Here is a 19,874-nt window from a genome sequence, read left to right as displayed (position 1 = left end):
CCAAGCGGTATGAGGCAGCAGCTTGGAGCTGGAGTTTAAAATAGCGCCTCGGCCTGGCCAGGATCGGGTTCGGGTCACCCACAAGGCAGTGTGGCCACGACCATCCAGCTCGGGTTTCTTGCCACCCTTGATGATTTAATGGAGGAGGGGGCTACCCAGGCAGATGGGCCTAAGAAAGGGGGTCCAGGCACTGCCACTTACAGTCCCCTGAGCAGGCTCTTGCCTGTCTCCTTTCTCCTCCACACCCACCCCCACGGGACAGATTGCCCCAGCTGCATCCTGATGCCCTCCCTCCTCTTCAGTAAATATTTGACACCGAGGACCAGGTACTGGACAGAGCATGGAGATGAGTAAGGCCTTGACCTTGTCTAAAGCCCAGGAGTTTTGGTCCCCAGGAGTGCACAGAAGGGGGAAGGTGATAAGTATTCAGCAGAGACCCTCCACTGATGTCCTAGCCTCAATCCTGAAAGTCCTAGGCATTGGGAAAGGAAGAGGCAGAAAGACCCCCACAGGCTGCAAGAGAGGAGGGTTAGACCTCAAATAAGCCTTCCAGTGAAGAAATGGATTATGGCTACAGTGGAGAGGGGAGAATGTCTTCTCAAAAGCTAGTGATCATCCTTGAAAATTCCCCAGGGTAGTACACTACCCCAGTGTTCCCTGGCCTGCCCCTCCCCCAAGGCAAAGCCCTCAGACATAGATCTGAGAGCACATTCTGGTCTTTCTCTGTCCAAGTAGTGATCACTTCCTCAGGCTGACCCAAGCAATAGGGCAAGGGGCAAGGGGATATGGGGGTGGGGGGGTCCCCTCTTTAGTTTTTTGAGGGAAGTAGCTCTAGCTCTGCCACGTCCCATTTTGCTGATAGAAAATGGGAAAAAGCTACTTCAATCAATAAAAAGTTCTAACCATAATCCCTTCTGCTCCACTCTCCCTTGCCAGAGAGTCTCTGGGCCCCTAGGGGCAGTAACAACCTCTGGGCAGTGGCCCTTGAGGCCTGGCAGGTAGGGTTTCTCCCCACTTTGCCCTCCTTCCCCAGCCATGAGTCCAAGGAGGTGATCCAGCAGGCCAAGCCAGCTCAAGGCCAGATCTCTCTCTAACTGGAGCAATGGCCATCTCTCCTGACGGAGCCCACATATATCTAAAAAAGCGTCTTGTATATCTTAATGATTTCTCAACAGCCCCTGATTGAAGCATGCTCAATTTAGCTGTGCCGTAAGTAACTTTTTATATTTCCTCGGGGAATCATTTCATTTATGAATCTTTTCTGAATCTGCAATCTCGATTAAAAGTTTTTTTTTTTTTTTGATCTCTGTCTCCTCGGCTTCTGAGATGCCTCCCTAGCGAAAAGGGTGGTAGCACCATCAGTCCTCCCTCCTTAGCCTGTCTGGGTCAGGGGAGTTCTTCCTGAGGTGTGGGGGGAGCAGCAGCCAAGCCTCCTCTGTGGTAGCACCTGGGGCTGCGTGACCTGAGGGGGAGCTGCCCTGGAGGCGGGGCTTACAGAGAGGTTGGGGGCATTGGCAGTCTCCTGCCCACATACCCTCCCCTACCTGCCTCATATCAGCCCCGCTACAACCAGTGTTACACTGGGGGAATTGTTCCGCCCATTCTGTCTTTAGGGTGTCTCCTCACCTGTAGTTTAGGAATTTAAGAAGGAGACAGAGAACCCTTCAAGGGTTCAGCTTGAGAGCACACAACGGGTTCAAATCCTGGCCCTGCTCCTGTATAGCTGCCACAGCCTAGGTAAGTCACCTCTCCTCTCAGAGCCTCAGTTTCCTTATTTGCAAAATGAGAATGTGATTGCTAAACAGATTACCAAGGAGGTAAAGGGTTTAGCACAATATCTTCAGAAAGGCAGCCTTTATTATTTCCCTTGGGGGACCCCAGCACCAGGAAGCAGGGTTGGAACAATGCTGAGGGTCCTATCCCAATTCTGAACAGTATCTAATTCTTTTCCTCAACCCATTCATTATCTAGTCCTGGTGATACCCCTTGAGGGTGAAGTGGGTGGGACTGGCATAGTTATCTCTCTGAGGATAAGGGTCTGGTGGGGTTGGGACTTGCCCAGGGGCTGCCCCAGGAGGCCCACCAAGAGCTCCTGACTCTCTCCTAAGAGGCAAAGGTCAGGGCTACAGTAGGAAGGCTGGAGGGCAAACTAGGGTGAGAAGCTCTGAACTTAAGAGAGAAGGGCCTTCCCCAAAGACACCGTCCCCATCTCCCCCCCACACCTCCCTCCAGATAGTCGGGGGAGGGATTTGTCCAGGTGCTGCGACCTCTGGCTCTGACCTCTAACCTCTGACTCTGGCCTCCGGGGGGGCTGGTGGGCTCTCTAAGTGTCAGAGTCGCAACTGGGGGTGGGGCTGAGGGGACCCGGCAGCAGAGGCTGCTCTGGGAGTTAACGATTTACGAGGGGCCCCTTCCTGAGGCCTCCCTCCTCACAGGCCCAGCAAGGCAAGCAACCCGTGACTGCCCAGGTGGCTAGACACAGAACCAGTCCCGCCAGTTCAAAGAGCAGTTCATCCTGGGCCTACCCCCAGGCAACTGCCTGAGTACCCCATTCTCTGGAAGAGGAAGGCAAAGTAGGGGTTGGTAGGTAGGGTGTGGTCTGAGGAGGGAGGCTGGGTCCTGTTTTCCAAAGTCTCAGTGTGAGGGACATTTAAGACCCTGCTTTGCCTTCTGGAGTCACATCTGTGAGGGGAGGCCTAGCCCCACCTCTCCACCTCCAGCAACTTTTCTCCATATCACCCCACCCTAGCCTGCATGTCTTGGGTAGAGCACTTTCTGGCCAGGCTTCTGGATGCCCAGGGCACACCACCACCGGCCCCCCCCTCTTTGGGCCTGGTCTGTGGCCTCCAGGTTTGGGACGCTGTGTCCTCCCCTCCCCCAAGGCCCCTTTCTGTTACCTTGCGGCCCCTCCCTCTTCTTGACCCTGAGGCCATGGAGCCACAGCTTTGGCCTCTGGGAGCACACAGTCCCACTTCCTGTTGGAGAGACAGTTGAACCATGATTGTGCCTAGTGAAGTCAAGAGTTACTGTCAGGGGACTTCCTGGTGGCGCAGTGGTTAAGAATCCGCCTGCCAACGCAGGGTACATGGGTTTGATACCTGGTCCTGGAAGATCCCACGTGCCACGGAGCAACTAAGTACGTGCATCACAACTACTGAGCCTGCGTGCCTAGAGCCCGTGCTCTGCAACAAGAGAAGCCACTGCAATGAGAAGCCCGCGCGCCGCAACGAAGAGTAGCCCCCGCTCCCTGCAACAGAAAGCCCAAAGCCTGAGTGCAGCAATGAAGACCCAACACAGCTAGGGAGAGAGGGAGGGAGGGAGGGAGGGAGAGAGGGAGGAAAGAAGGAAGATCTTAAGAAAAAAAGAGTTACTGTCAGGGGCATGACAGACGCCCCCAACTGTCCCCACTCCCCTTCCCTTACCACATAAGGGCTGAGTTCCCTGGGCCTGGCAGAGCATGGGGCTACTTCTGGTTGTCTGGCACATGTGTAGCTGTGTGCTGGGGTGCAAGCGGAAATACAAAGTGTGAGTGTATGTGTTGGCCTGGTCTCTGCTCCCTCCCAGCCTCACCCCAGAGTCATTTTATTCTGGGACTGGAGTCCCCCTTCTGCCCACCTCCCTTCCCCACTGTTTACACAGCTCAGGGCCAGGCTGGGCCACCAAACTGACTTCTTAGGGATGGCTGGACCTTGGCCTCCTAAGAAACAGATCTAGCTTTTCTGAAATTTCCTTCTAGTTTCACGGTTCTCTTGTCCCTTCGGAGGTCATGGGGGCAGGGGTGGGGCCGAAGGGCCAGTGGTCAGTATGTGAGGGCTTAGACCCCAGAGGCGTGGGCCCATGTCTAGGCAGTCAAGCTTCCCTCTTCCCCTGCCCATGTTTGCACCCCCAGCCCTGCTCTGGAATTTTGGCCAAGGTCACAGTCCAGTGTGACCCCACTGAGCATTATCCTGCACCCTGCCCTGAGGCAGGGCTCCAAATGCTCTGGCTCTCATTTTCTGTGATACAGATGCGGGAACTGGGGCCTCAGGAGAGGCATAGGCCAAGCTCTGGGTTGGCCATCTTTATTGGAGACTAACTCCCACACTCCTCTCCATGCAGCCGTTCCCAGTCACTGGATGTTTAATCAATGACTGACATTAGCTGATAGATGGTAGTCATGGAAAAGGTAGATCCCCCACACAAGGCATGGGTTTAAATCTTGGTTTTGCTACTTTGTAACATTAAGCAGTTGTCTTGAATACCAGGATTAAATAAGCATATTCACAGAAAGCAGTTAGTGTGGTGCCAGACACATAGTAAGTGCTCAGAAAACTGTTGGCTACAATCCTTACTACTGGTACGTACTTAGTGCCAGGCTTCAGGCCCAAAGCAGGTAGGAGACTCTCCCTTACCCTCAACAAATTTTCGTGGGTGGTAGTAGTGAGGGGACAGGGAGACAATGAGCAAATAAAAGCTATTTCTGTGCAGTGTGGTCACTGTGGCCATAGGAGGGGACAGATGAGGGCCCCCAAAGCCAGGCCGCAGAGTACAATTGTTCAGTGCATGCACTGCAAAAAAGACACCTGGCCAAGGGGTCTAGGAAGACTGGAAGACAGTTTATGACCTGCTGCCACATGGGGGTACCTATATCTGCCAAAAAGTGGTAGCTTTTTCTAATTTGCACAAAGGCTAGTGCTGGCTCTGTAGATATAAGCCAAACTGAGGTGGGGAGTAGAAGTCAAAGAAGGTTCCCAGTGGAGTGATACATGCTCTTGGGCTTCAGTGAGGACTTCAGGAGGTGAGCTTGATTAAGGCCCTTCTGGGCAGAGGGAACAGTGCATGCAAAGCCACAGATACTTGAAGGGAAGTTTTGGGGTGTCTGAGGGAACCACCAGTGTTGAGTGGTATTGGTCAGCAGGGCTCAGGGATTGCAGGGAAGAACAGACCAGTTAGGGAAGCCAGGCCAAGTTGGGGAAGGGGCTTGAGCTGAGCCCTATGGGCTCTGATTAGTCACTACAGGATGAGGAACAGGTGAACCCCAGGCAGATCTGTGTGTGAGAAGCCTCACTAGGATAGCAAATCTCTGAGGTTAGGAAAACAACTTTGGTGCCAGTCTCACATCAGTTTCCTCACCTGAAAAACGGGGACAATACTACTACTGGGGCTGATGTAAAGATTACATGAGATAAGTTACCTTAACTATTTAGCTTAATGCCCTGCTCAGGGTAAGGGCTTTGTAAATGCCAGCTATGGATATTATAACCAGGACCAGGAGAGCAGGATCCAGGGTACTGGACTGACACATTCCTACCCGGAAGACAGGGTAGATGGGTGCAGGGCCCTTCTCTCCCCGACAGGTACTGGAGACTTATGGAATTTGCTTCCTGACTCTAAGCTGATTGATTGAATAGCAATATGAAACTCCAATACTCCTTTTTGGAGGGATTGTGAACCAGGATCCCTTTACTTCTTCTTGTGGAAGGGGCCTGGGGTGGGGATAGTCTCTCCCAAGGCCAGAGACCTCCTGCCCAATCCTTCCTGGGTGTCTCCCCCTTGTCTTACTTGTTATGGTAGAGAGTTCTATGTGGATGGTTTGCACGTGGCATTTTCTGTTCATGTTGCATTTTCCATGTGGACAGTTCTGCCACTCTCTTCTCTGGTTCCTACCTGGGGTGGATAAGTGAGGATCTGGGTCTCCCTCCACTTCTTAATTTCCAGGAAAAGGGGAAGACTCCAAGATCCACTCTCTAAACTAGGCCAGGCATATACCAACACCCGTTCCCTGAGAAAGTCACCATTGGTATCACCTGACTCATCTCCATTGCAGCCTGCAGCCCCCTGGGCTTTGCCCTCCTGAGATGGGGAGGGGACAGAGGTCTTGGGGAAAAAAGTGGGTAATTAATAGTAATTCCCTAAGGTGGAGCTACTATCACCCCCACCCCCCATGGATTTCAGCATGAAGCTTTTTTTAGGTATGCAGGGCCTGATTCTGCACTCACCCTAGGCTTCAGAAGCCCTGAGGACTGAGTTTCATTTCTTGGGTCCTAATCCTCTGAGGCCTGCTGCTGACTCCTGGGCAACAGGTCCCACCTCACAGTTTGGGCCTCAGCTTCCCCAGAAAAGGTAGACGGTGGTGGGCTAAGTGTTTGCAAATCCTTGAGCATCTAGGCCTGGGACCCTGCTTCTTTTCGCCTTGTATGGTCAGTGCCTAACACCATACTGTACCTGACAGTCAGGGTGGGGCCCAGAATGTCTATCTTTAATTTAAGCAGTTTAGGGGGGATAATCTGGAGGCGTTCGTTTGTCTTAAAACTGTGTTCTCAGAGCAAGTACCTTGCTTTACTCACATGGTACGTTTGGTGTGGCTTTGAGGAAGCTTGCTGGACAGGCTAGGGAGCCATTCGTTGACACACAGTTAAAGGAGGACACTTCTCAGCTTTTGTGGAAGGGAGGGGGTGTCCAAGAGAGGGTCATTCCCTGTGGCCTGGGAGGTCAGGACAGGTAGAGAGACAACACATTCCAGATGAACTCTGCCCTCTGACACCTCCCTCACACCCCTATCCCCTGGCAGGGTCAAAGTCCCAAAGCCAAATTTAGAAGGCTTGGAGGGTGGGCACCAGCGGCTGCTCCCATGAGACCCAGGCCCCAGGCCCTCCAACACCGAGGCAGGGGGCACAGAGGAGGAAACGGCGAGGTGGGAGCTAGTTTCGCTTCTTCCACTGAGACTGCTCCAGTGGCTGGAGGCACCAGGTCGCCGCAGTTCACTCCCTGTTATCTGGGTCCCAATCGTTCTCAGGCTGTAATGTTTAACCCTAGGCAGACTTCGCAAACCGTCCTGCCCCTTTCCTGTTAGGGTCTCTGGTCTGGGGGCTGTGTTTTCTCTGTCTCGCGGAGGCAGCACAAATCCACCCCCATGAATTCCACAGAATTGAAGAAACTTTCCACTTTGGGATTATACGAGTGAGCCTGGGGCTCGCTCTGTGGGTCCCTGAAGTGGTGAGAAGACGACATCTGCAGCTTTAGGATTAGCCCAAGCTGGGCAGATGGAGGGGGCACTGAATGACGGCGAGGATATGCGGGCCCAAATCTGTACCCGCTGGGCTTTTGTTCTCTCTTTCAACCAGTGTCTATTGAGCGTTTCTCTGTGCTAGGCACTGTTTCGGGCTCAGAGTTCACAGGCCATGGTCTCAGGGCACCACAATGTAGTCGCTTTAGCTCCAGGACTCAGGGTTTCCGTTGGGGCCAGCGTAGGTAACAAAATGTCCTTTCTCGGATCAGTTTCCTCATCTGTGTAATGGGGACAGGAACCTCCACCCCCTTTCTCCCGGGTAACTAGAGCCCACCGAGTACGGGAATGCACTCTGGGAAGGGTGCAATCTTTGAACACGCGTCTAGCTCCAAGAGTGCTCGGCTATGAGTTCTCGGCCCTACGCGCACCTGAGCTGAGGGGCGCGGCCAAACCCTTCCTGCTGGTCCTTGTAGCTTCGCGGCCGGCTGGAGAGAGGGGGCAGAGAGATGGCGGATTTCCCCATAAGGTGCGTCTCCAAGCCCATGCACTCCTCACAGAACGGGAGAGGTCCTCTTATTTTTTGTAAAGTTGCAGAAAAAGAGGTGAAGACGGGGCGCGCTGGGGAGCTCAGCCTGGGCCGACCTCGTCAGAGCGCGGGGAGCTTGAGGCGCAGTGGCTGCGGCTCCGGCCTCAGAGCCTGCGGCGTCCAAGTGGCCAGAGCTGCGTCGGGAGGGAGGCGGAGGGAGGAGGGAGGGGAGCCGAGGTTGGCGTTGGGGGGGGGAGGAAGGAGGAGGGAGCGTTGAGTCCGGTCCGGGTTTTGCCGGCAGCCCCCGGGCAGCGTTCAGAGCTCCTGCCCGGGCGGGCGCGCGGCGGCGGCGGCGGTGGCAGAGGCGGCGGAGCCTGAGCGGGGATGTAGAGGCGGCAGCAGAGGCGGTGGCGGCGGCGAGAGCAGGCGCCCGAGCCGAGAGAGAAGAGCGGCCGAACCTTGTTCCCCGAAGCCGGGCCCCGCGTCCCTGCCCTGCCCAGCCCAGCGCCCAGCCATGCGCGTTGCCTGCTGAGTCCGGGCGCCTCACGCTGCGCCCTCCGCCAGCCGCTCAGCGCTACGCTTGGGGGTGATTAGTTGCTTTTTGTTGTTTTTTAATTTGGGCCGCGGGGAGGGGGAGGAGGGGCAGGTGCTGCAGGCTCCCCCCCCTCCCCGCCTCCGACCAGCCGCGGCGGCGTGACTCCGGCTCCGGACCCGGGCACGGCGGGCGGCGCGGCTGGAGCGGAGCGCACCGCGGCGGCGGTGCCCAGAGCGGAGCGCAGCTCCCCGCCCCTCCCCTCCCCCTCGGCCTCGCGGCGGCGGCGGCAGTGGCGGCTTGGACGACTCTGAGAGCCGGTAGGTGTCGGGCCACGGCCCTCCCCCGACCCCCCCCGGAGGCCGGCCCCCTCCCCTTCCCCGCCTACCTCCCTCTCCTCCCCCGGGGCCCGGTGCGCGGCCGGGGCCGGAGTTCGCTGCAAGTCTGCGGAAAGTTTGGCGGCGCGGGCTCCCCCGAAGTTCAGGTGCGGAGAGCCAGGGACTGGAAAAGAGGGGTCCGTGTTTGGGTGTGGCGGGGGGCGCCCGTAGTCTGAGCCTCGGAGCCCCGGAGGCTGGGATCCCTAGCTCCGGTGATTGCTCGATGGCCTCTTCTATACTCAAGCCTCCCCAAGCCGCAGTCAGCTCGGTCGCAGATCACTGAGTTCAGACAAAAAGAGGGGTTTTAGGGTCGGGGACGGCGGCTTGGGCGCCATGGATTGGGATCGGGGCTCTCCCTGAGGGGTACGGTCCCCTCCCCAAGTACTCGCGCTTGAGGGCACAGGGGCGGCGGGAGCCCGTGTCCTCACCTCTCGGTGTTGGGCGGGCGCTCCGCCTGCGGGGGCGGCTGATTGGAGATCTCCGGCGCGCACTCCCCCCAGCAGACCCCATTCGCAGCCCTGTGTTTTGGGGGCATTACTGCTCTAACGCCCAGGACGACGCGTGGCTGAGTCTCCCCCTCCACTTGGAGGGGGCGGTGGCCACTTCTACATTTCCCCTGAGGCTCCTCGCCCCCGCTGCCCGCGGGGTGCCTGGCGGGCTGACCAAGTTTGACCTTTTTTTTTTTTTTTCCGTCAAAGTATCACCCCCGACCACCACTGCTCTCCGCGGCCTCTTTCTCCCTTCCTCCCTAGCCTTAGGGAGTCTTTCAGGCTGTCTCCTGAGCCCCGCGTGGCCAAGCAGCATGCAAAGCCAGGGAGGGAGAATGGGGGTGTTCCTCTAGCTGCGGAGCTGTGGGAGGCGGGTGTCCCAGGCGCCTGCTTCGTTGCTCTGGCCCCAAATTTACCCGTGAAGTTTGGCCCCGAGCCCCCTCCTCTCTTCTTCCCCAGAGCGGGGGGCCGAACCGCCGCGAGAAGAATGTGTTAATTTTCTTGCTGGGGGAAGTTGTCCTCGCCCGTAATGGGCTGCTTTCCGGCGGGGAGCGTGGGGTGCGCCTGGCTTTGTTTATTTGTAGGATCAACAGAAAGTGAGTGACCCCAGTTTTTAAATGGGGGGCCGCCTCCGGGACCTGTCAGAAGAGCTGAAGCACCCAATGAGGGAGCAAGATCGCTTTTTGGTCTCCCCCCCTTCAGGAATCGGAAGGGGTGCGCGGAGTTGGGCTGGTGACACGGGCTGCAAGGAGGAACCTTGCAGATTTGGGGGGTTCTGTAGGCACTCATCCGGGAAGACTTGCTCCCTCCTCTTGTATCCTGCGACGGGGGTCTGAAGGGTTGGCAGCCGCGCCCTACTTTGCCCCCTGGACCCTGGGTGGTCTGAGAGTCGCGTCTTCGGATAGAAGGGGCTGAGGGGGGGGCTTCTGGCGAGCCAGCCTCTTGACCTCCGCCTTAGCCTGCGCCGCGGGCGCAGTTCGGAGTCCTAGGTTTTGTGGTGGGCCCGGCCCCCCCGCCTCTCCGCGTTTGCGCAGGAAGCGCTGAGGAGGGGGCGTGTACGTTGGTTCGGCCCTCGCCCCCGCCGGAGCCGCCCCAGGGCGGCCGGCAAACAGAGTCCCTTTCAAGTTTTCCGCTGGGGCCGCCTGGCGGGGGCTGCGTGCGCGGTCGCTGCGGACTTGTTTGGAGCGCTATTTGAACGCCCGGCGCCACCTCAGCTGCCCCGGCCCGCGGGGGCGGGAGGCGGGGGGGCCGGGGGATGGCTGTCCATGTAACTGAGAGCATTTAAATTAGATGTTTTTAGGGGGCGTGCTGGCCTAAGCTTGCCCTGATCCCCCTCCCGAAAGACCCTCGTACCCTAGGTGCCAACCGTCTTAGGAAACCCAGGAACCCGAAGCCTCCTCCCAAACCCCTTTTTGAGAGCGATGCGGGGAGACTGAGGCCAGCGCTACCTACTACTGCGTAGTGTTGATTTAGCAGTTTCTCTGGATGAGACTCAAGCAAGAGCTTGGGGCGGGGTGAGCGGGTAGTGGCCCGCTCTGCAGCTGTCACCCCCTTCCCAGAACGGAAATTGTCCTCTCTCCTTGGGGAGGAGGGAGAGGGGGTGATTTTTGCCCTGGGAAGGGGTGGGAACAGCTGAGGGAGGTTGGCCTCTGAGTTTTCAGTCAGCCCTGGGGGTCTCGGTAGAAGCCCACCGCTCCCACATGCCCACCTCCAATCCTGGCAGGACCTGGGGGCTCTCCCAGGGAAGCAAGAGCTAGCTTTGCACCTCCCTCTCCCATGCCACCTCCCTTTCCAAGGTGGGGGCAGAGGTTCCTCTGCAGAAGACAGACCCTTGGCTGACTGGCTGTCTGTTGGCGCCTTATTTATGTGTGTATTTGGGCCCGGCTGTTTTCCCGGCTCAGCAGGTGACCCTGGCCAGGGCCTCCTATCTCTCCCCCGACAGAGCCTGTTGACTTACCCGTGGGCCAGCGGCCTCGTCTTTATCACGTGAGGCCTGGAATGTCCACCCGGCAGGGCTGGGCTGGGTGGGGGAAGGGAAGGGGAGGGGAGGATTCTGCATCCAGGGCCCAGGCCAGCTCAAACCTGTGTTCTATGGGTTCCTACTGCGGCCCCCAACTCTTGCTGCCTCTTTCCAGCTTCTTGCCTACCTTCTACCCATTTGGCAGATGTGAAGCTCAGGCTTATGGGAGTGTGGGGGGCAGGGTTGCATCTGGATAAAGGATCAAGTCTCTGGGAATTAAATACCCCACCTTCTTTAGGACCTCATCTAGTTATTCATGGGAGAGTGGAATGGAGATGGGGGTCTCTCTGGGAGGGAGGGGTGTAGGCTGGGCTGAGGTCAGCTGACTTTCCAGGATGCCTGATAGGGTGGAGGAATGGTGGGATACTGATGAGCCAGACCCAGGCCTACTTTCTTAGAGCCTCTGGTCGGGTGACCATGAAGTCAGAACTAGCTCCCCAAGCACGGTGTTCTGAAGCATGCCTTAATTGACCAAGGATGGGGTGGGGCTCACTTATTATTACTGTTGTTATTATTATTGCCCACTCTTTATATATAATTTACTTATTCATTCATTGGTCCAGTGTGTATTTTTTGAGCACCTACTGTGTGTCAAGCCCCACCCTTCTGGGAGTGCAGAAATGAATCACTGACTCTGCCCCTGCTCTGGAGGCAGGCCCAGGGTAGAAACTCCACCCTCTTTCCCTACCCCCTGGGGCCCTGAATGGGGCTTTCCCATTTTTTTCCTGGGGCTCTACCTCTCTTACCCCCCACCACCTGGTCCCATCGTAGCCTGTGTGTGTGGTTGTATGGGTGTGCGTGTGTGTGAAGTGCCCTTGATTAAGTGTATTAATAGTTAAACTCTCGCTCATAGCTGGAACTCACCAGACCACAAAAAGCCTCCCCAGTTACTCACGCACTACTGCCCAACAAGAATATCCCACTCAAGTTTTTTTTGCTTTCTCTTACTTCCCCCTTTATTCCCCCCAACTCTGAGCCCACCTCCCAGGCTGCGGGCAATAAGAAAGGACTGCCCCCTCAAAGACCCAGGAATCTCCAACCATTCCACCTGCCCCCTAAAGTCAAAGGCAGTGTCAGCTGCTGGATGAGGCTGTGTGGGTCTAGTCTGTTGGTATGAGATGTGGGAATCTGGGTGGTGTGTGTGCTAATGACTCAAGACGTGTTTATCTGTGACTCTGTGTGTTGAATGCGTGTCTGTCTATCTTGGGGTGTAGGAGTCTGAGCATGTGTATATTTGTGAATCAGGACATGTGTCTATGGATCTAGTAGTTGTTTGTGTATGCATCGCATATACCTGTGTGTTTGTGAACCTGAGAGGCTATATCTGAAAGTTGGATTTGTCCCTGTAAATCTAGGAATGTGTATATTCTGAGTTCTGTGTGCTTAGAATTTTGGAGAGGGTGTGTTCATAATTTGTGTATATCTCTGTGTTTTATATATGCTTGTAAATATCGGAGTGTCTCACTCCCTGAGTGGTGTATCTGAATTGAGAAAGTGTGTGTGACTCTGGGAGTGGCATATCTGAGCTGTGCTGACAATGGTCTATGTCTGTCTTTGGTGGCTGGTGTCTATGTTCCTTTCTCTTTCTGTCTCTCCCTCCCTGATTGAGGCCCTGAGTGTGTGAGTGTATGTAATGTTGAACCTCTCCCACCCAGTCTTTCCCCTCCCCTGCCCTCCCTGGCAGTAACTGGGCAGCCTCCCCATCTGCCTGCCTGCTGGGAGTTTTGGAAGCCATGGAGGGAGACAGGCTGGGGCCGGGGTGACAGCACGTATCCACGGCGATGGCAGCCTGTGATTATGGGAATAAAAGGATTTTAAGGTCATGGGTTTATTTTTCTGTTTTGTTTTGTGTTTTTCCCCCCTTTGGTGGAGCCATTGGCAGCAAAGGACCATTGCTGTGTGTCTGCAGGTTGGGAGTCTGTCCCCCTGCAAGTGAACATGGATCTGCAGGGCTTTCCTGGGAGCATGAACACGTGTGTGTACATGCATGAGTGGAGCCTGTGAGAGCGCGTGTTCCTATCTTTCTGCTCCCCATGGGAGAGTCCACAGGACTGTTCCCTGGGGGAGAATTCTCAGGAAAACTTCTTGTTTCTGGGTGTTTCATGGAGCTGGAACCCTGTAGTCCTGTGTGTGCTGAAGAGCGGTCTGGCCCCAATCTTTGCCCACCTGTCTCCCCCTCCCTGCCCACCCACCCCCCATAGGGTGTCTCTGGCCAGAGACTGGCTAGGCCCAGTCACCTGGGCCAGGCCACATCTCGGGGTGTCAGTGCCCCTGGCCCTGCTCCAGCCCCTGTAATTGCATTCTGCCGCCTAATCCCCCGCCAGCTCAATTAGATCGCAAATTCTTCTTCATTTCCTGCCTCTGATGCTGGCCTCCCTCTGGGCTCACAGGGCCTGGGAGGGAGGGAGGGGACCTTGCCCCCTCTTCTGCCAGTACTGAGGGCTCTGGAGGTGGGGGTGATTAGTTCCTGGCACACTGGCCCTGGGGTGCTTGTTGCAGCCCTGGGGGCCAACAGGACAGGGCTTTTTGGACCAGCCTCAGTATCCCCATGCTAGGGGAAGGGGCTTGTGTAATCTGGTACATGAGCTCTGGGTAGACCAGGCAGATCACTCTGGCCAGGCCCCTAGGCAGTGCCCTCACTGTGGGTCCCCACAGGCTCTGCCCATCTCCTGTTCCCAGAGCAGTTGCTGACGACCCCTGGCATAGCAGTTGTGACCTTGTTTTTGACCTTTTCCTGTTGGCTGTTCCAGGCACCAATAGGATCACTGGGCTCCCCTCTACTGGGTCCTCCTAACCTCCTGCCTTGACCTTGCCTGGGCAAGTGTATTTGACCACTGACTCAGGAGTCAGACCTGACTCCAAATCCTGGCCATGTCACTGCCTAGCTGGATATATGACCTTTGGTCCGTATGTGTTCTTTCTATGATCCTCAGTTTCCTTATCCCTGAAATGGGATAATAAGAGTGCCTGCCTCACAAGGCTTTTTTCAGATTAACACAGGGATGGCTGTGCAGTGCCCAGCACCAGTGGCTAACCCACAGTCAGCATTCAATAAAAGTTGGCTTTTATGGTGATGAGGACTTCATATCCCTCAGTGAAAAGGAAGACAGAACACGTGGCTCATGGTTAGCATTTCTGTCTCCATTCTGCTAATTACCAGGTGTATGACCTTGGGTACATCACTTTGCCTCTCTGGATTTCTCTTCCCCATCTGTAAAATGGGACCGATAATGGGTCTGACCTCACAGGATTATCTGCATGCAGTTGCTTGGCCCCAGCTGCCCCTGCAGGTTTTCAAAGTATTACTTGTCCTCTTATTTCTTTCCTCACACCAAGCCTGGGTGGGGTGGGGCTGGTGAAGACACAGGCTCAGGGACAAGGGGACTGGCCAAGGTCATGAGGCTGATAATGGGACCTGGGTGGGTAGGAGGGCTACCTGCTGGCTTGCTTGCCCGTTTACTTGCTGGCTCAGCTGAGCTGTGAGGCATGGCCTTCCCTCCTGCTTGTCTCTGTGGAAAGTGGTGGCTTGGCTGATTTTTTTTCTGTAAAGGGGAAGCTGGATGTCTACCCCCTTCTTCCCCAGGAGGCGCCTGTGGCAGCGGCTGTGCTGACAGGCCTCCTGGCCCTCTTACTAGGGTGGCTGGCAGCTCTGGAAGGCCGGCTGCGTGCAGATCAGCCAGAGGGAAGAGGGAACCGCAAAGGTCCCCTGCCATCACTAATCCCTACGGCCCCTCCCACCCTCTGCCTGTCCTCCGTCTGGATGGAAAGACAGAAAGCAGCCACAGCAGGAGGAGAGCTGGGGGAGACTTGCTCTGCTCAGGAGATGATGGAGGGCGACAGACACGGGTTTGGGAGGGCGTCTGCTTCAGGGTCCCTGTATCTCCTTGCTAGTCTCCTTATTTCTATGACCTCTGTCACTCATTGGCCTAGGGTCTTTAATATTTCATGGCCTTTGGAGCCGGCCCCCTGCCCCAGCGCACAGGCCCCCTTTGTCTGCCTGCTGCCCCCCACCCAGGGGCATCCGTGTCGCTGGATTGCTGAATTACCGACCCCAAGGCTGCCTCTGCCTTCCCCCAACCAGCCCTGACATCATCCCTGTCCCTCCTGACCTGCCTCCCTGGCACCTCTGCCTGTCACACCCTCCATCTCTCCTGCGCATTCTCTCCCCTCCTCTCCCGTCTCTGACTATCTCCCTGCCCTTTCCCTCCATTTTCCTCTTTTGTTGGCCTTCTCCTTCCCAGCAGAACAGAAACCGCAGCAACTGGTGCGCCTGTCTGCTCCCCCTCCTGGGTCCACCCCTTCCTGCCCCCTCCCCCCAGCTGTGCTGGCCATGAGAGCTGGTTTTATTTATTTTTCTGTTTGTTTGGGAAGAGGGCAGTGGCAGTTCTGGGCCCTGGCTGCTGCGCTCTGCCTAGAGCAGTGGGCAGGCGGGCCGTACTGGCCTCCCAGGAATGTGGCCGGGACGCCCCGCGCTATATTTACTTCCCTCCAGCTGCTGGCCCCAGCAGGGCAGAGCCAGGCCTGCCCGGTGGCCCCGGGGGAGCCCTGTACCCACCCTCCCCTGTCCAGCAGACCCCACATGGCCCTTGGGCCCACTGTTCCCTCTCTTCCCCATGACCTCCCTTGACCTCCTCGGACTTGCCCCGTCTGCCAGCAGGAACCCTCATGTGCCGTGCCAGGACAGGCATGAAGTGCGGGCGCTGGGGCCTGATTCGTGTGGGACAGCACCTGGCAGCCTCCACACCTGCACCTAGGGGCCTAGCCTAGGCCTGTAATCTGGTGGTCAGAACTATGCAAAGCATCTTTCCGGGCCTCTCCCTACCGGGCCTGGTCCTTGCTTTTGCCTTGATCCCCTCGGCTCTGCTGTGATCACTGGCAGGGGTTGGGTAGGGTAGGGTGGGGGGCCTGAGCCGGCGTCAGCAACTGCGTTCTGTTCACTGCCACCCCGCTTCCCACATAACCTGCTGGACCTCCCAGGTTTCCCACATAGACGCGTTCATGTGCATAATTAAGTTCTTGCACATACATGTGCAGCACACATGAACACATGATGGAGTGTACCTTCCTTGGAGGCAGGGCCATGCCTCTTGTCATTGAGTCCCTCATTCATCAGATGCTTATGGGATTTACTGAGCCCGCTCCTTGCCAGCCTTGCAATGGGATGTGGCAGTGATTGCTTCCTGTACCCCCAGTGCCTGGCACCAGCTAAGTGTTTGAAGAGCTTTAGCTGCTGCTCTAATCAACTGCTGTCCCCCAGTTATTACTGTAATGATCATAATAGGTCGTAACAATGGTGATGACAATGGCTAACCCATCCTAAGCCCTTCCTGTGGGCAGGCACTGTGTGAGCAGCTTTCTAGCCTTCCCTTCCTTTAATGCTCACAGTAGGCCAGTGATTTGGGTGCTGTTAGCATTCCCATATACAAATGAGGAAACTGAGGCTGGAGAGTTTGTGACTTGCCTCAGGACTTGCCACTGACGAGTGGGATTGGGTCCTGGCTGAGCCCTTGACTGGCTATAAACACCAAGAGGACAGCCACGGTTGGTCTCTATGTGGTGGTCCACACTGCCTGGTCACAGCAGGCACTCCGTAAATGCCTACTGAATACAGGCCGTGCTCTCTTTCCTTCTCGAGGCCCCCAGACTCCTGGCAAGGGGCCTGGCATCTGGTGGGAAGATGGGCTGATTGGCTAGTTGGGTGAATGAAAGAATGAATTAATGAATGACCAGGTGATTGGCTGTGGAATTGAGTGTTCTCAAGGGACACCAGAATGGGGATGTGCTTATGCTGGTGATCAGAGAGATCCACAGATTGGCTGTGGAGACCCACTGGCCCTGTAGAGGATTCTGGAAAGTGAGCTTGGGGGGCAGGGCTGAGAGATGCAGCCAGAGACCAGTAGGCTGCTGAGGCTGAGCCCTTGGGGCAGGTCATGTCTTCTCCCTGGACCTCAGTTATTCCATCTATCAAATGGGCTTGGGAACCTTGCCCTGGCTGGCTGCCAGCTGGTCTGGGAGCCTGAGAGGTGAGGGGACTGTGGTGGGAAGGAGGAAGCAGTGGGTGGTGAAGACAGGAAGATGAAGCGTGGAGCTTGGCTTGGAACCTGAGAAGCAGGGAGACCAGCCCTGACCTGACGCCCGTCCTCCCTCTGAGCTACAGGGTAAGGGTGCAGGCTCACAAACTCCTACCCACCCACTTTTGCTCTGGCGCGGGCTGGGCTTCCTGACAGCTGCAGCGTCAGTGGCTGTGTGTGCCACGAGGCGGTGGCCTGTCCTCCAGGACTAGACCAGCTGTATCCCCAGGCTTATAACCCTCCACGCCCGCCCCGCAGCCTCGCGTCCGGGCCTGTTGACCCTGATGGAAGAGCCCAGCCCCTCTCCTGCCAGACTCGCCTCCCCCAAAGCTAGATAGGAAATTGGTTAGCTGGGCACATAGCAGCAGGTAGGAGTGGGCTTGGCCCCCTTTCTTCCAGGCAGCGTCCATTCTTGGTGGCCTAGAATTTTAAGTCACAGGAGTCTAGAATCATAGAATGCTTGGAGCTGAGGGATTCTTGTCAGGATTCTTGTCGTGTTGGGATTCTAGAATCACAGAGCCATGGGCTTTACTGCTGGAAGGATGCGTGAATGGTCATGTTTCAATCTTGTTTGATGCTAGGAACATTGAGGATCTGAGGGGAGGGGCTTCCCTGTGGTGCCCTCAAGTGACATGAGTTCATACCTTAGACAGAAACCCAGTCCTGCCTCTGGTCTACCCCTCTTTGTAGATGAAGCCGGCTCGGGGAGTGGGCTGTGTGGGCCCAGTCAGGCAGCAAGGGGATGCGGCTGGCCTGCAGGCACAGGAGGGGTCCTCACGGCAGTGCCTGCCTGCCCGCTGCCCACGCTTCCCCGAGGCACCAGTGTGAGGAGGAAATGCAGGCTGTTGCTTCCAGCGACAGCCGGCAGGGCCGGGCGGCTTCCCAGCTCCCCCTCTGATTCACGGCCGCCTGCAGCTCCCCCTCCCCTGGGGGCCTCAGCAGCCCCATCTGTGCAATGGGGAGAGGAGGCTTTACCCCACAGTCTAGCGTCACAAGGACAATACAGTTGGGATTCTTTTTAAGACCACCCTTACGCTGTGGGAGAGTTGGGCGAGTAGTACTGAATAGCCAGCTGGGCGTTTGGACCCAGAGCACTGAGAAGTGCTGCTTGGAGTCGCCCTGATGCCTCCAGTAGCCTGGGAGGCTGAATGGGTTCCTGGGGCAGAAAGTGTGGTGGGTGGGAAATGATAGAGAAGGGCCCTGCAGACAGAGTCTCCTTCAGGAAGAACCCTGGATGGGAGACCTAGCTCACTGGGCTCTCTCCTGGGCTCGATATACCCATCTGCAAAATGGAGCGTGTCATTCCATGAGGTCATTCATTCATTGTCTGCTCTGTGCCTGGATATGTGCTGGGTACTGGGGATCCTGAGGCAAGTAGTGGGGAGAGGAGGGGTGTCCTTGGTTGCGGGGTGGGAGTGTGATTTGGCTAAAGGGGTGACTCTGGGAGAAGGAATGAGGGTGGTGCCGGTGGGGGTAGATAAGGGGCTGGCCAGCGAGGCGCAATGTCCAGCGGAAAATCCCAGCTGTTGTCAGGAAGTGTTTCCTCCACTGGTCCCCTGGGAGGGAGGTGAGGCAAGCAGGAAGGAGGATAGTTGGGGCAAACAAGGCCCCCAGCCAGTCGGATGGAGACGTCCCAGGCCTGGCAGCTGGGCAGGTATGCCCCTCACACTGCAGGAGGGCTGGAACACAGCCCCCCACGCTCTGGGGCTGGGCCTGTGGTGGCGGGCCAGGCTGCCAGGAGGGGCTGGGCCATAGTCCAGATTTCAAAGCCTTCCCCAGGGGCCTCACGGTGCCCTCCGCCCTGTCCTGAGCTGCCACCGCAGGAGCGGCAGATGCTGTTTCATCGGCTGAGGCGAGTGGGAGGCCTCCGGAAGGTCCTCCTGGGAGGTTCCGGGGGGCAGCGGGGGCGTCAGCAGCTGCCGCCCAACCAGGGCTGGCTCATGGTGGCCTCCCAAGTCCCTCAGTTCCCCCAGGCCTGGGGGCCGGGGCTGGTGCTTCGGAATTGAGACTGGTTCCTCCCGCCTTCACTCCCCCTACTGCCCACCAAGCTTCTTGGCTCTGGCCCCCCTCCCATCCCTGGCTGCGTCTGCAGAGCCCCCGGGGGAAGGCAGGGGAGGAGGCGCAGCGGGCTCAGAACAGCGGGTGCCCGCGCAGCCAAGTATTTGCGCGAGCTGTCAGAGACAGACAGGCATGTGGGGAATTTGGTGCGTGTGGGGCTGGGGGAAGCAGCCGGGTGGGCAGGCAGGCAGGAGGAGGGAAGCTGGGGCTGCTTCCCCCGCCTGTTGAACCCTGGAGAGACCACCATTCTCCCCAGCCCAGGCCAGAAGGTGCATCCGGCACCTTCTTCCTGCCTGTATCAGTAGAGTGGGAGGAGTGGGACCGGGACCCTGGCTGATGATAGTGCTGACACTGGGGAAGGGGTGCCCTGTTGAGGGCCGGAGCCTGGGAGAGGCTGTCTGGTGGAGTGTGGAGCCAGGCAGGAATCCGGGTTGTGCCCAACTGTGGCCTGCAGGAAATAGCAGCTGTCACGCTCCTGCATCTCCCCCCACCCCAAGCCTGGCACGACTTGTTTCCTGGCCAGGGTCCGGCTGAGGCAGGTCGGAGGAGCCTGGTGTTGCCCAGCCTGGGCAAGGAATAGGCAGGGTGAAGGGGGCCATGTTTATAAGCCTAAAGGTACTTGGGGTGCTGGGGAGGGCTCCCCCAGGCATTCTTTTGCTGAAGCAGGCTGGAGTCATTTTGAAGGAGGGGACCTCAGCCCCTACCTCCCTGGACAAAGACCCCAGTTTAGTCACCTTTGTCTTCTCTCCGATAGTTCCTTTTAGGCAGGTCAGGGCCTAGAGCTGAGTAATACTTGATGTTTCCTAGCTGAGGG

General features: G+C 57.1%; 1 protein-coding gene across 2 annotated transcripts in view; it reads left to right on the top strand.

The window, feature by feature from the left end:
• Positions 1–7,838: 7,838 nt before the first annotated feature.
• The window catches only part of CXXC5 (CXXC finger protein 5), a 34,235-nt gene continuing 22,199 nt past the window's right edge, over positions 7,839–19,874 (top strand). Inside the window, exon 1 of one of the 2 annotated variants that reach the window (XM_082836009.1) lies at positions 7,839–8,366. The gene's annotated coding sequence lies outside the window, so the exon portion shown is untranslated. Of the gene's footprint in view, positions 8,367–8,482; positions 8,531–19,874 lie in introns of those variants that run through there. The other variant, XM_082836010.1, reaches the window with a different exon arrangement.

This window comes from Leucopleurus acutus, assembly GCF_964270905.1.
Source record: "Leucopleurus acutus genome assembly, chromosome: 3".
NCBI lineage: Eukaryota > Metazoa > Chordata > Mammalia > Artiodactyla > Delphinidae > Leucopleurus > Leucopleurus acutus.
Note: the sequence above shows the minus strand (reverse complement) of the source record. Positions and strands in the feature narration are given on the sequence as shown.